At 45.5% G+C, this 16059-nt stretch overlaps 1 long non-coding RNA gene across 1 annotated transcript; it reads left to right on the top strand.

Annotated features, from left to right (window-relative positions):
• Positions 1–13301: 13301 nt before the first annotated feature.
• Positions 13302–15203, top strand: LOC144165136 (uncharacterized). The gene is made up of 3 exons (XR_013321380.1): positions 13302–13520; positions 14562–14643; positions 15117–15203. It is a non-coding gene; the product is annotated as an uncharacterized LOC144165136 (long non-coding RNA).
• Positions 15204–16059: the final 856 nt, after the last annotated feature.

Raw genomic sequence — 16059 nt, 5'->3', positions numbered from 1 at the left:
CAGGCCACTATCTGCACAATTCAAAATGGCGGCCTATGGCCCTTAATGGCTACTGGCTCGTCTAGTAATGGCTACAATACTTTCTTTTCTGGGTGGCGCTAGCTGTGCACCACTTCACTTGGAAATTGGCGCGTATTTCAAAATCCTCGAATCCAAGCCGACCCTGGAGTTTGATATATCAGTATTTCAAAAAAACTATCGGCTTAGATTCGAATAAATACGGTATGGTAGCTCAGCCGTACGAATATACAGCGTCCTGCCGAGGGAGATTTCGCGTTGTGCGAACTTCGTCGTGAAAGTTCGCTCCACGTATTCCAGCCTTTAGGCATCCCAGAAATCTCTGCGGAAAAGCATGTGTGAGCAAAGCCGGGCAAAGCACGTGTGGCGGTGCGAAGCATTCGCATGCTCGTAGGGCTCGCTGCCCATTCCACAAAGTTGCAAATGCACGATGGATACCGCCACGCTCCCCGATACAAGGGAGCAAAACACACACACACACACACAAAAAGGGGAGGATATGACGTTAAAGGTCATGTGACTTCCTTCGTACTGTGCTCACTCCGCTTTTCAAGCGGGAGCAGATCGAACTGCTCCCAACTGCTCTCGGAGCACCCAAAGTGGTCTCGCACTACCACTGGATGACAGTGCTCCCACTCCTGTTCGACCACTGAAACACGCCTGCTCAGGAGAGAGCACTTTCAGAGTGCTTTTGAGCGCTCCTGCTCTCCCAATGGAATTCGCCATAAGTGTCATTCCCTATCAGTTTGGTAGCACGGACAAAGAACTACTGAAGGTTATTCAGGATCTTCATATTGCAAGCTGGGCTGCCAAGGTACTGCCCCCCTACTCGAGCCGGAATAATGCCCTCCTCAACATTACTTCGGGCAAGGTACGCGGCTGCCATTACGGCCCTTTGCACAAAACAAAATGTGCTTTTAGGCAAAATGACATCAGGAACAAATGCTTGTAATCTAGGTTATGACTTTTTGGAAGCCCTCACTCATTAGCTCAATATGTGTTGGGATAGAGGCCACATTCCGAAATAGTGGAAAAGAGCCAAAAATATTTTCATCCCTAAACCTGAAAAAAAGCTTACGATTGAAATTCTCCAGCCATTATCTCTCATTCCATGCGTGGGAAAGGTTCGTGAACGTGGAGGAAAACTCTCTTTCTGCATACCATGATCAGTTTCAGATGTACACTTTCTACAAAGGTTAAGGCAGCACAAGCTTTAGCTAACAGCCAAACAAGGAGTCGCATTTTAAGCACATTGGACATTAACCTTCCTTGCAGCACGACTTTACAAGTAGCTATTCCTACAACGCTGAGATTGCATCCTCATTCCCCCTCTTCTCGTGAAACGCACCCCAATTACAACGACGAGCGACGATAGGCCAGGGCCCAAGCTCTGCGCAAACGCTAAGCTAAATGTGAGGACGTGGTTTACAGGGACGCAAACAACTATTTTCGTCTCGACGTAATATTAGTTGCTGTAGTCAATAACCAGGGAAACTCCATTGCCTCTGGCCCGCCCCACATGACCTCCCCAGTGGTGTAGGAAGCAGCAGCCATCGCACTGGCAATGGTGGCCTTCACAAAAATCAGAGCAGTAAAAAAATTCAGGGAAGCTTGCGCTCACGTGCAAGACTTGATCATTGACGGACACAAAGTTGAGTTTTAGTGTCGTTGTGGTGCCGTGGTTGACGTCGGCGGGATGGCATTTCATTACCTTACGTTGAGCAACGCCCGAGTGAGCTCGTCGTTTTGGTCGACGTTTTCTTGTGCCGCCCTGTAAGCATGACTTATCGTCTCTAGCAGATGCTTTGCACGCCGAGCCTGTCGAAGCACACCGGCCTCTTCCTTTCCTCGGCCGTGCCAACTATCTGCGGCCTATCCACTATCCGCGACAAACTATGCACACGTATCAAGGCACGCGGGCATGAATGGGTGTGCATTTTCGTAGTATTTTAAAAGCTGCGGACACCATACAGAAACGATTTGCTCAACAGCATCGCTGTTAATTAAAACCTCCAAGTCTGCAATCCTAAATTTCTCCCGAGGGCAGATTTCCGAAGAGGCGTCCGTACCTCTAACTTTTGGCTTCAACCCCGGAAACGAACCAGCAAGTTACATCTAATCTGGACCGCTGCCCTCTTTGGCATGGCCAGGAGTGAATCCGCACACAACGCCGCTTGCGGCTTCACCGACCAAACGCACGTCAATCTGGACGGTGGCTTCATCTCACTGTCGGGCAGGAACAGAGTAGTGTCCTACACGGATATCCCCAACCACTGTCGGCTGACCTGAGCCTGTATCCCTCCCGGGAATCTGTGGTTTGGAGACACCTCCAGACAAATTCGTGTCGGAGCTTAATTGTCTACAGCTACTGTTACCCAGGACAGGTAACAGTAGCTGTCCCCCCCACCCCTCCTGCAGAGTGCCATAGGTGCCAGGAATGAGCAGGCCTAGCACACATGCTATGTCAGCGTCCTTGCACAGCCACACCAAGTTGCAATGTTAATAGCCGTGAGCAGTGGGAGACCGAACTGCACAGCTCCTACTTGGGGAGAGTAGAACAAGGGTAGGAGCAGTAAGCACCCTGGAACTATCATCACATCTGTCTCTGGCCCTCCAACACCTTTCACCGTATGAATTGTTCCAATTTTTACTGCCCCATTTGCTCAATTCTTAGTTCCCACCCCATTTTAATAAAAGGTGTATTGAATGTTAAATACTCCAAATCTTTGTGCATCAACCGGAAGTGCATCTATCGTAAGTGCAAGGGGCATGAATAAAAGGGGATGCTTAGAATAAAAAAAAAATTACAATGTAGCAGTGAGTCTGTTAATTTTATCATGTTTTAGCTATGATGGGCATGTAAATTGCTTTTCAGTGATGCTGTGTGCCAGATACTAAGTTCCCTTGTATGTACACAATGTCGAGTTTTTCCCAGCAGAGTCCTGGGTATCGCGTTTACAATAGTGAAAATTCACTATCTGCTACTGTACTTATTTTTTTTTTGTAGGTCTTTAAGCAAAGCCTGCAAAGCTGTTAGTAAGCAACAGGTTAGTGGGCAACAGCAGAAAAAGTTTATTCAGCACACAGTATGTCATTTGTGATGTCACTGCTTAAAATGATATTTGCATTTTCCTCATGCTAAAAAAATCACAGCAACTGGACAGTATCATACACAGAAAAGTGTTGAAACAGTTCAAAGAAATAGGCATTTAAAGGCATTATACAGACAGGTAATAGTTTTCTGGTAAATACACAAAATAATGTCACACTCTTAAATTAAAAAGATAATTGAGATTGATGTGATTTCTCTAACATAGCACGTTAATAACAACTGAACAAGACGACGAGCTGCAGGCTTACAAAATTGCTTAACCGATGCAGTTGTTGGAGTGAGAAAAGAAATCTGTAAATACAGGATGTGTTGAGGACAAATGATTATCAATACGAGACGTGCCCAGTAAGTGCAGTCTTCTGCTGAATGGCAAACACGCAAAAAAAATGACTTGATACACTTAATTTACAACTAAAAACAAACTGCAAAAAATGCGAGTATAATCAGATTGCAAGGTAAAACTGACAGGACTAAATTCCTTGGCAAGTTGCAGTATTCCAAAATGGTTTTACCAATGCTGCAAATATAACCCGCCGCGGTGGCTCAGTGGCTAAGGCGTTGCGCTGCAAAGCACGAGGTCGTGGGTTCGATCCCCAGCCACGGTGGCCGCTTTTCTGATGGAGGCGAAAAGCAAAAACTCCTGTGTGTGCGAGATTTCGGAGCACGTCAAAGATCCCCAGGTGGTCAAAATTAATCCAGAGCCCTCCACTACGGCGCGCCTCATCACCTGCGTTGCATCGGCGTGGTAAACCCTACAATCAAGAATCATCAATGCTGCGAATACAGGAGGTAGTGACCAGAATGACCACTGGTACTAGACATATCCACTGGCTGGGTTATGGGTGCACATTAACGTTCCTGTAAATGTCTTTAGAACAGGAAGTAAGGGACTGTTTCGAAGAAAATGGCATTCATTGTTCATGCCCATCACTTTAGCTGACACTACTGTGGAGAACAGGAAATTAAAAAATCCACGTGCAGTTCCACATATCATTCAACAGACTTGCAGCTACTTATTATGAAGATTCCCTGCAAACTAACAAGGGTTATGTTTACAACTATGACCAAATTTAAGACATTACTTGAAAAAGTGAAAATTCTCTGAGACTTGTCATAGTAAATTGTTTAGTTGTTTTGCTTACTCTGCTTAGCTGCAAAAACTTTTTAACAGATTGCAATACAGATTCTAACGCGAGTTCAGCATGTTTGTTCCAATTCTCCAGGCTCTTTTGAAATAAAGTTGCATCGCAAAGGTGGTCAGTCTCGTATTTTACTTTCCCGAGTACCTAGGCCTGCAGTCCTTGCAAAGCCAGTTTTTCTTTTTTGGTACACACTTTAGTTTAGTGCATGCAAGGTGAAAAAATGTTCCTTTGCAGCCTGCATTCTGGCACTCTACCATCGTTCCCGATCTGGTGCCACCACAGTAGCAGAACCCCACGTCTTTGTCCTCGCCCCCCTTTGGCTGTTGCCCCATCCCTGTCCAGTATTTGAAAAGGATCTCTGGAAGCAACACTTGCTCAAAAAACTGCTGGCATTTGTTCACAATCTCGTTGCAAAAGGCAGAGTCAAACTCTATCCTTTCAATGTGGCAGTCTTGTACTGTCCACACTACAAAGTCACAATAGCGCAGCCCAGTGGCAAACATCTGTACTTGCACCTGATAGAAGTACTGATGCCCTCGGTTTAGTTGAAGGCGGCCACCTGAACCCTGGGTCAAAATACCTTGCGTCCCGCTACAAACGTCCGCAACACATTGTGCTGTGTAAGGGCACTTGATCTCGAGTGCACCCTTGCCACAGCACTCACAGGAAATCACCCCATCAGGTGATGCCGCGAGGAAGGGGTACTCAGAACAGATGTGCAACCCAGATGCAGTGCACTCAAAGTTGATGTGAGAAGATGACACAGTTGACACATACTGCCTCCTGGCTACATCCTCCTTGGAGTGCCCCCATTCAGTTGCCCGAGAGGAAAAGGTGGAAGCCTCCGGGTAGCACATCCTCTTGACGAGACTTAGAGATGGTTGCGTCAGTGACGTGTGGCATGCAGCTCGAGCATTGGATGCGGTTACTCTTCCTGCTCGGAAAGCAAACCATGTCGTCGATTTGGCTTGCTCTCTTGTTGCTTTCTCAACAGCACGGCAGACCTGCACATTATTAATAAGTACCCAAAGCTGTAGCAAATTTTCTCGCTGTCAAGCTATTCTTTTATTTTTTTTAACATTTCTGCAACAAGCTGGCTTTTTCCGAAACTTTTAGCAAGGGTTTTATTGACAACCAAGGAAGCCAAGAACAGATGGTGGTGCCTGATTGATTGCATGTATAAGGATAAGCTGAACATAGTAGTCCAAAGCAAGCATAACTCGTGTATGAAAAACCAGATCATTATTCTGCGTTAATATTGTTGGTTATGATACCAACAAAATAAACTTTAAGCACTTGAATAACATGACCTCCGCACTTGCAACATCCCTCTCACTGCCTACCACTTAGTGCATTCATGCCCAGACAACCCTAAACTCTTCCTCAACCCATCTCCTGAGCAGTGCGAGTCTGTGCTTACCAGCTCGGCTCCGGAGCAAAAACAAGCTATGGTTGACCGGGAACCGGAATCGGCACGGACTCCTGGACTTGGGAGCCTGATCGCAACCAGTCTTACTCATTTCCCTTCACGATAAATAAATGTTTATCTCCCTCTCCCTTGGGTGTCAGAATTATTTATACTTCTTTAAGACAAGTGTTTTCAAGAACTACTTTCTTCACTGCCATTATTTTGGCTTCTCCTGGAGCACGAAAAATCGTGCAAGTGTTCCCAGTCACTTGCACTGTTTTGTTGCTCACTTCAGCCTTGAGGGGTCCATTTTAAATAAAACAGTTCGGATTCTGCCAAGCAGGCTGTTGATGTGCTCTTGGCCAGTAGCTTTATATTCCTACTCGTAACAAGTAAACTTTAAAAAACTGAAATCGATATCCTGTTTCAGGAAGGGGATGTAGTAGCATTTAATCACTTCTTCAGTCCATTTTCTCCGACACTGATCGGCGACACAGCATCGACCAGATATCTAATTCTACCGACGCGAGTCCGAATTTTATTGGTTACGAGGAAATCGTTTCCATGCTTCTCAACCTAAAGCTAAAGTCATCACCAGGGATAGATAATATTCCAAAATTTTTTTTTACTGTTACGCAGAATCACTTGCTCAATTTCTGGCAATTGTCTTCCACACTTCCTTCCATTTTGGTGTTGTACCCACTGTGTGGCGGATTGCACGTGTCGTCCCAGTCTTCAAAAAGGGTGATCGCGCCGTTCATACAAATTATCGCCCGATTTCACTTATCAGCTGATGCTGCAAAATCATGGAGCACGTTCTTTCGGACTACTTGACTGATTTCTTGAACCAGCACAATATTTTAACTCCATTTCAGCACGGCTTCCGTAAAGGTCTTTCAACAACCACCCAGCTTGTTAGTATCGTGCACACATTCTCATCAATTGTCGATCAGTCAGGCCAAATTGATGTCATTTTCTTAGATTTCAGCAAAGCATTCGACCGAATTTCACATTCAGGCCTTTTATTTAAACTAAATCAGATCAAAATTCCCTATAAACTAATTAATTGGACTGCCTCGTATCTAAAAATGCGCAAGCAATTTGTTGACAAAACTGGTCATATTTCAGAAAACGTCCCAGTAAACTCGGGAGTACCTCAAGGAAGCGTCCTAGGTCCATTGTTATTTTTGTTATATATCAATGACATAACTACATGTGTCGACGAAGGCGTTGGTATTCATCTATTTGCCGACGATTGTCTTTTATATTCAGCTGTAAATTCTAGCAATGACCAAACTACTCTAAATAACAGCCTAAATGACATAACTAACTGGTGCGACACCTGGGATATGAAGCTAAATCACGATAAGACAGTAATGATGCGAATAAGTAATAAAAAAAGTCCTATTTTATACCAGTACTTAATTAATTAGAGGCGTCCAAATATCCCAAGCTAGCAGTTTTAAGTACCTCGGCGTCACATTTACTAGCAACCTTACGTGGTCAACACGCATAGATACTACTTGCGCTTTAGCCCGACGTAAACTCGGTCTTTTGAGGCACAAAATCAAGAATTCACCGTCCAATGTCAAGACTCCTTCCAAGACCCCTTCTAGAATACGCAGCTATTGTTTGGGATCCTTACACAAAAAAGAACATCAATAAACTCAAGCGAATTCAGAAACTTGCTGTACGTTTCTTTTATAACCGTTACTGTCGTAATGATTCCCCAACCAATTTAATGAAACTAAACAACATAATGACACTGCAAGCTCGCCGGAAATTAGCTAGACTTAAGTTTCTCTACCAACTCTGGAACCGCGAATTTCTACTTCATCCTTCATTGTACTTGCAGCCTCTTTCATCCCGGCCAACCAGGAACTATCACCCTCTAAAATTCACTCTGATTTTTGCTCGCACAAACAACTACAAACACTCTTTCTTCCCTCGTACTATAAGTGAATGGAATGCGCTGCCTCCCGAAATGTTTGCCAAGAAATGCACGTTCCTTCACTGAACGGTTACAAGATTGGTTTTGGTTACAAGATTGGTTTTGATGGGTGTAATTTTTTTTGTACCCCAGCAAGGCTCCTTGTCTCTGTTTAGCTCCAAGTAGTAGTGCAGAAGTGACAACAAAAGAGAATCGGCAGACTGCATCGGTGCTCCTGTGACCTACTGCAAACTAATACTAATATTTAACTGATGGGTAATTACATTGTGAACTGTTGGTTGGGTGGTGTTTTATTGATGTGTAATAAAATGTTTCTTGATAGACATGTTCTCATCATGCCATTTTTAATAGTGTCCCAAGCTGCTGTTAGCAGTTACCCTAGGTGTAAGTAAAAAAAATTTAACTTAACAAGCCTTACTGCTGATGCCCGGAAACACCAATGTTAAGCTTTGGTGGTGCACAAAGAAGATGGGTTGGTAAGCTAGTTGGTATTGCATAATGAAAAGTGGGTCTTACAAAGCAATATGAACAAAGGCAGGACAAAGCACTGAACTGTGACTGATTGTTTATTCAAGGAATAAACATACCAATGTGATTACAACCAATGAAAAGGCTAAAAGCACACCGAAACCAACACGTCATCTCGCCCCTTCCCTGCTGCATAGCAAGGTTTTGATACTCGATTTCTTTTTTTTGGGAGTGCAACTGAAGGGTCTCTAATGCATGTATTATTAAACATTCAATTTCAAGTACGCCTATCAATTCATGTGTGAACTTTTCCTTTTCTAAGCAATGAACGCACTTCCCAAAAAGTGGAACACAAGCGCAACTTTTCGCAGTGTGACAAAATGTGGCCCAATAATTCAATGAAGTCCTTGTGCTCGCTGTACAGATCACCATTTCATAACAGTTGAATTAGCCAAAATGAAGGCGATAGCCATGAGTTATCATTTCCTGGCCAGAAACCACGTCTCGCAAAAAATATTCTAGCACATGAAGAGCATGACCAAAATGTTTTTTTTTTAAATATTCTAGCACATTAAAAGCATGACCAAAATGTTTTGTTTTTTTTTTTTTCATTTTCCACAGTCATTGTAAATTCAAATAGCAGTAGCTGGAAAGGCACCTAAATGCACATGACAGGGCACCAGTCGACCTCGCTATTTATTTCTGAATATTTCTGTAGATCAGTTTCGAAGTGTGCTAGACACCATCACTGTATTTAAACCTGCTGCTGCTCACGGATGCCGCAAAAAACGGCACTCTTGAGGCTTGCCCCGCAGGACGCACACCAGCTCTGTGAGGGCGCCGTATTTCTTTTCTAGCAGCTGCATACGCCTGCAATGAAAGAGAAAGGAAAAAAAAACGGGCTAAAGAGCGGGGTGAAGCAGAAAGGCACAATTAGTTTTTCTAAACCAAGCAAAAGCTACAAGTTTTGTCCGGAGACTGAAATGGCAGTTCTGCTGCCCCTAAAAACACATAATAGTAAGTTTCGCTAAGCGCTGCTGGCGCAAAACAACAGCTTGAGACGACGTTCGTTTCCGGACGGCGTGATCGAACAGCAATTTCTTTAAAAGATAGCGGCCTCAAAAGTGCGCAGGATAGAAGTACCCGAGGTTTTGACCTTTAACTGATGCTCGCCGGTTTTCTCACTCCACCGAAGGACAATCGAAACACAGGGCTTGACCTTTAACTGATGCTCGCCGGTTTTCTCACTCCACCGAAGGACAATCGAAACACAGGGCTTCATGCTCTGCGCTGAGATTGACAGAAGTAAATTGATCGCTGCATGCGATGCAATCACCGCACGAGAAAAAACAAAAAGAAAACACGTTGCTGCTTATGTTCAGCCCAACAAACGGCTTCCCTCAAGATGGCACGGGCGACACATTGGCACTGGGTTTCTCGTGCACTAAATGTTTCACACTCAGCAAAACAACTCACCTGTGACATTAGAGCGCCGCGGCTGGCCATCAGCTGATCTGCGGCGGCGACTTGATACGCGTCTGGCGATGGTAGATCGCACTGTACTCAACAGTACTTAGCGTCGAGTTATTACTTTGCGTTCAGTGGGCATCAGTTTGGAAATGATGCAGTTCATGCTGACAAACGACCAATGCGCTAACGATGCAACCTTTGCGCCCCGACCGACTCGCACTCGCTCGTAGGTGTGCGCAGAGGCTGGGGTTGAATTGCAGATAAGGTTGTCACACTCATGAGCGGAACCATGAATTTTCGCGTAACCAACGCTATCGCGGCGCAACAGACTATCAAGCCACTCGCACACGCCTTGCACGAAAACAAAAGATCACATCGCGGACCGCGACCTGCCTGACCGCCATGAAGGCACGGAGGAGAAGAGGAGGGCCTGATCTGCGGGCCGTGCGCACAACGTCGCCTAGCAACAGACGCTTGGCCACAGATATGGCGGCGCACGCATGGTTGCCTGTATGTATGTGAATACGCTCTATACTGGATCTTGCACGTAACGCCCAGCTGCGAAAATGCTGAACGCAACTATCTGCAGATCATTTGAACGGCTGATCGGCTGAAAGGGTCCCCCTTCCGCCGTGTTGCGACGTTCAGCCATAACGCACTTTCAGCCGTAGTGAGACTCTCCGCCGTGTTCCGACGTTCAGCCGTAACGCACTTTCAGCCGTAATGAGACTCTCCGCCGTGTTGCGACGTTCAGCCGTAATGCGACTGTCCGCCGTAGTGAGATAGAACCGAATCCATGTGGGTTGGACGCACCCACTCCCTCGGCTGTGTGTGGCTTTGCCGTGTCCGGGGAAAAGGGCACCCTGGTGTCTTGAGCCAAAGCCAGGATTGTTTTGGACCTTCATGGCCCCCTGGCAGAGGCAACACTCCATTTCGGGCCCCGCTTCCCGTAGACGGTGCCCCCCCGTCTGAACCGACCGGGGGGGGGGGGGTAGGGGGGAATCAGCCAGTCGCCTTTTCCTGTCCTCTTCTACATTCTTTCTCTTTCCTACATTCTTTCGTAACCCTGTCCTGCAATCTTTTCTCTTCCTCATTTTTCCGTTTTTTCTCTACGCGGCGAGGGTTAACCCTGTGCGAGGATATCACCCTAGTTTCCTACCATAGAGTTATAGTGGCCAGGTACAGTTAACGTGTGCTTCAAAGCCACGTTCCTTTGTTGGGCTCGGTGGTTGGCGACTGGCCTTGCTACCGAATTGATTCCATGTTCTATTGCTATTTTCTCAACTCCCGCAAAACACCCTGATCAGCCTCCTAAAAGGGGTCGCACCGAAGTACTCCGCACCCGACCACCTCAGGCAGCTTCCAGCAAGTACCTAGTTGTACAGTCGACCGACGAAAAACCTATCACTGACCTGACAGTCTTCTTAATCGCCACGTGTGTTGAAATCATTGTTGGCAAAGACTACAACGCCAAAAAGATGCCCTCTGGAGACCTCCTTGTTGAAGTTATGCAAAAAACCCAAAGCGAAAACCTATTGAAGCAAGAAAAAATTGCCAACTTGACCGTCACCGTTACGCCACACTACACGCTAAACACTGTCCGATGTGTTATCTCTGAGGAAGAACTCCTCCATGAGACACATGATGATCTCCTTGAGGGACTGCATGACCAAGGTGTTGTTGGCGTCCGTAGAATTGTTATGACAAGAGATGGAGCTGAGATCAAGACCCGACACATCATCCTAACATTTGCAATCTCTACCCTGCCCGAGACAGTGAAGGCACCTTTTATTAGCTGTCGTGTACGCGCCTACATTCCAAACCGAGGCGATGCTTTAAATGTCAACACTATGGTCATGGAACTATAGCTTCCCGTGGCAAGCTCACCTGCGCGAAATGTGGGGAAAATTATCACTCTTTTAATGACTGCGAAAACACAATCATGAAATGTCCGAACTGCAGGGGCTCACTCGCTGCATACTCACGATCTAGCCCATATTTCAAGAAAGAAAAAGTTCATTCAGATCAAAGTAACCAAAAATATAAATTTGCCTGAAGCGCGCCAAAAGCACAAGATGTTTTCGGCTGCATGCTATGCAAACGCCGCCAGCCGGTGGTTGGGGCGACGTTTGGTCAGTACTGCGACACAATGCAGCTTAACTGATGTGTCGCTGTCATTAACCCCCTGCGAGCAGCCACCAGCTCTTGCCTCTACAGCAGAGGCCCTGGTGGTTCCTCCTCTTGCTGGGCTGCAATCCACAGCCGAGCACTCCATCGCAACTTATGCGAAGCCCGTGGAGGACGTGATGACGGGTGCTGGTGGGACTGGTCCGGCCTCTTCCAGTCCAGCTCTATTGGCCCACACGACAGCCGAGGGCTTTGGACCATGAACACAGGGGGCCCTACACATACTCCTTACCTTCTCGCACCGCAGGTTCCAACCAAGAAGCCTGCGGCGACCTCAGGAACCAATCTACGTGGTGGATGTCGGAAGGACACCCATTCGGTGCCGCCTGGATTGCCCGACGAGGCCATGGACCCTTCGGCATCTCAACCTGCCCAGCAGGCGCAAAATAAGCGCCGCAGCACTTTTGGGCGTGGGAAAAAACCACCTCCTCATATCATAGACCCTAAAGAAGACTCGCTGACATGAACCAAAATACGCAACTTCACAACTACATTTTTATAATCTTTAATTCATAATTGCTGTTGAAAACATAGTTCAATGTAACTATAGGGGTCTCATAAAAAACTTAAATGATAAATATGAACTCCTTTATAAACATCAATCCAGTATTGTTTGCCTCCAAGAGACACACCGGAATCCCAAGCAAAGTAACTTTCTGAAACAATACACTGTCTTCAGGAAAGATAGCGATGCCTTCGCTCATTCATCTGGCGTGGTTGCCATTGTGGCGCGAAATCTATTCCATCCCAGTCCATTAGACTACTCACCAGCCTTGAGGCAGTTGCTGTCCGCGTGATCATTTTTGGTTGGCTGATTACGATATGTTCCTGATATGATCCCCCGGATCATCAATTGTCTACCTCGGAATTTGAGTCCTTGGTGGATGACCTTCCTGAACCATTTATCTTAGTTTGAGATCTACCGTAATTACCCGATTCTAACACGCACCTTTTTTCCGGAAAAATAGGCCGAAAAATCACATGCGCGTTAGAATCGGATACGAAACCGAAACTGGCGAAACAGCTGAAATTTTGTTCCACCCATCGCCATCTCAAGATGGCGCCAAAGCTTTTAGCAACAATTTTTCGGATTTGGGTGCCTAGGCTTTTATATCGGCGTTCACACAAATCGTCAAATTATTCCACTAGCGTGCTTGATAACAGCAATGGCAGCAGCGGGAACGAAGGTGCGCCGCTTCCATGGCTTACGAGCGTCTCCCACGTGTTCACAACTACACTCTAATCCGGGTAACCCATAATGTAACTTCTAAACGGAAGTAACCTATAAAATAAAGGTTACAATGGATTCATTTTGATGTTTTCTTTATCCCAGTCCGTTCTAAGGGTTACAAGCGTGAGGTTAAAAGCGATTTATAGGTTACAATAATGATTTGTTACATCAACAAAATCTGACATGTAACCTCTACGTTGTAACCTATAAAACGCCCTGTAACCTCTAAGAGATGCTCGTCGCGCCTTCTCTCCCGGCGGCCGTTGATTTCTCCGTTGCATGACGGGATATAGAGAAATGGCGGCGCTGGCAGGCCCGGTGGCCGCGTTTTCGCGCCACTCGAGCCTTTTAACCGCTGTGATACCCCTACGATGAAGCGAGGATTGCTGTAACAAGACTTATTTGTCGGCGTGAGTCGCGGAGGCTGCGGCGAGCCCATTTGTGACTGGCAGCGCTTCACGGCCCGTTCTTCTGTGACCAGCATCAAGTTCGCATGTTGGACCAATGCCCCGGCGCCAGTGAAAGCGAACTCGGTGAGTATATTCCCGTGACGGTGTTGGTGTTTTCATTGGATGTATCTTTTCGCTGGGGGCTTTTCAATTTGAAATTGCAGCATTCAAGAGGGATTTTCGTTACCTGACTGGTTGCTTCGCTGGACGTTTTCTGTTGTCCGCGACGGCAATTGAATGAAATCACGGGCTTGCGTTCGTTGCGTCAGACTAGAGCGGACGATCGGGAAAGCACAGATAACGGCGCCCGTGACCTGCTTTCTGCTCTGTTAGCGCGCCTTCGTCATGTGTTGAGCGTTTTGTTTACGCTGTTCGCTGCATCGGGCGCACTTAACGAGTTATTGGACCATGTAATTGCCAGGTAGCTCTGTTTGAATAATTGAATTTTTTCCCATTAAAGTCTTATATTATCGCGCTATTCTCTGGGTATTATCATTTTGTATCAGTCGTCGGAAAGTGTTCATTTTTCTCGCTGCATATATTCGGAATGGTGTTCATTTTATTGGTCTTGTAGTAATATATCCGGATAAACACAAGGTGTGTGCTGCAGAAAAGTAGTCCACTAAATGCTTCCCGAAATTTCTAAACTCACTTTTGTCCAGCACAAGCCTCTTTTATGTTAAAGTTTGCCTTACGGCACAATAAAAAGTTTTCGTATGTACAACACTCCTCATTTTTTTCATTCTTTTCCTTGAGTGGGTAAATTTGGTGTTAGTCATTTTGAGACAGCGGGCCATTTCCACCATATTAAGTGGTTTATTGTTCTCATTCGCACAAATCAGTCGTTTATTTATTCGCGTGGTCTTGCAGGGCAAATTATTGTCTCGCGTGATCCTAGTGTAGTGCAGTAAAGCGACTTTACAGAATGGTGGTATGTATGAGCGAGCATGCAGGCTGCTTGATTGTTGTTTTTTGATGATACAGAAATTGTGACGAATTACACAGAGACAGATGCAGGTCTAAAAATGGGTTCTGCACCCTCATCGGATCCTGGCTGTTCGGAAAGTGTGGTTGCATCTGGCTACCTATACTATGACTTATCAGCACTACTGTTTTTTCTTGCAGGCAGTGTTCCTTGAGCTGACAACCAGGACTCCCCTGCGTATGACACAAGTTGAAATGAAGTCTGATTTCAGCGGAAACAATGGTATGAAAATGCAATAACTAAAACACATTTCATTGAAATATTCTTTGCAAAGATGGCACCCAGGCCTGCACAGACAAAAGTATGATTCACTTGTAAAAATTCGAGGCCTTTCTTCAAGTGTTATGATGTTATATTTCGTATCTTATTTTGCCTCATGTTTAGTGACTCTTTCTATCAGTTCGTTACTACATGAACGTTATAAATTCACGTAACGATTTCCTCAGCATGGAGCTTTGTATTTTTTCAGCAAATCTAGCTATTCTATAGGATGCGTGGTTTTGCAGAGCCAACAAGGAGAACTCTTTTTCTAAAATAGCTCTGTAAGAAATCTCCAGTTGTTAATGAGTGCTTGTGCTGTGTTCATTTCTTCGTCTTGTCAAGTTTGAGGTGTTCTTTCATTATGAATGTATACCAACTGCCCAGCTCTAAAGCCTATTACATTTTAACGCAAATAACCCTTCGAGTCATTACAGGTACAGACCTCCTGGGAATGCCACTTGAAGATCGGTGCAAGTTCTAGATGTATCCTCTCCCACAACACATCTGGACGAAGTAAAAATGTAAATTGGCGATTCCTTTTTACTGATAGCCGAGGAAGAAACCACCGATAAGAACACTTTACTTAAATGAAAAACGTTTCGGCTTCCACGTGGGATCCTTGTTCAAAATGAAACTGCCAGTACAAGGGGGGCGGGGGGGGGGGGGGGAAGGAGGAGGAGGATGTTTAAGTACAGCCAAAAATGTGACGCAGGTGGCGTTAGCATCGTGAAAGCACGTTTCCTGGGTTTACTGCGACGTTCGCTCTGTTGCGTGTACGAGTGATTCCAAATGAAGGCGCGGAAACGTTTTTGTTTTCTCTTTTGCAAATATATGTCAGTTTATCTCGTAGCCCAAAGTTTCTGCCTGTTCTGGGTGAGCATGCAGAAACATTTCGCGAGATAAACTGGAACACGGCACGATTAAAATTCGGGAAGGTTGGCCGGTATGACTATAGTGGTTTCGCGTTGAACAATGCGGCCAAATTACTCTGTGTAACGATTACTGAAATGATGTGAAATTATTAGCAAAGGACGTGAATCACTCCTCTGGTGTGGCCTTTCATTTCATTCTCTGGTCTCCGTCTTCATTTCTGTGCAATATATTTTTCGTACTTCATATGCCTGTAGTTTGGTGTGAGGGGCTTATGGTTGCACTGGATTTTGTTCTTTTTCTGAAATTTTCTGTAGATGGCTCATCCAGGTGGGGATATCCAAGTGACGGCACCTCACATATATACCTCCATCTGCGGCAGCAGGGAACAAGCAGGGAAATCTTCAACGTGCCCTGATTTTGTGCCTGCTTGTATTCTACGTAAATTGCGAAGCTTATCTCTGAATTTTTCCAAGCGCCTTTTTTCATGCAGGAAACTATAGATAC

The sequence above is a fragment of the Haemaphysalis longicornis genome, unplaced genomic scaffold, assembly GCF_048455015.1.
Source record: "Haemaphysalis longicornis isolate Haplotype H1 unplaced genomic scaffold, Haemaphysalis longicornis Haplotype H1 scaffold_14, whole genome shotgun sequence".
NCBI classification, from domain to species: Eukaryota; Metazoa; Arthropoda; class Arachnida; order Ixodida; family Ixodidae; genus Haemaphysalis; species Haemaphysalis longicornis.
The sequence above is the reverse complement of the archived record's forward strand: the minus strand, read 5'-3'. Positions and strand labels throughout refer to the sequence as shown.